This window comes from Poecilia formosa, unplaced genomic scaffold, assembly GCF_000485575.1.
Source record: "Poecilia formosa unplaced genomic scaffold, Poecilia_formosa-5.1.2 Scaffold302, whole genome shotgun sequence".
Classification (NCBI taxonomy): Eukaryota; Metazoa; Chordata; class Actinopteri; order Cyprinodontiformes; family Poeciliidae; genus Poecilia; species Poecilia formosa.
The window spans coordinates 675729-675978 of record NW_006800241.1 but is presented as its reverse complement, the minus strand read 5'-3'; positions in this window follow the sequence as shown (position 1 = coordinate 675978).

The following is a 250-nucleotide window of genomic DNA, read 5'->3' as shown; positions in this document are numbered from 1 at the left end:
AAAAGCATTTTGTCCCGTAGTAGCGACAAACTTCAATTTACTGTATTGGGATTTTCTTGTGAAAGACCAACAGCAAGTATTTATGAAAGGGGGTGGAAATGGTAGACACAGAAGCGTTCAGCCCACTGAGATGCCTCGTAGAAGCAACCTTCACCGCTATATCAGCCGCGGATGCTCTGGAAAATGTCTCTAGCAGGTTTTCAAACCCGACACTCAACGTTTTTGGCCATTCTTCTTTGCAAAATAGCAT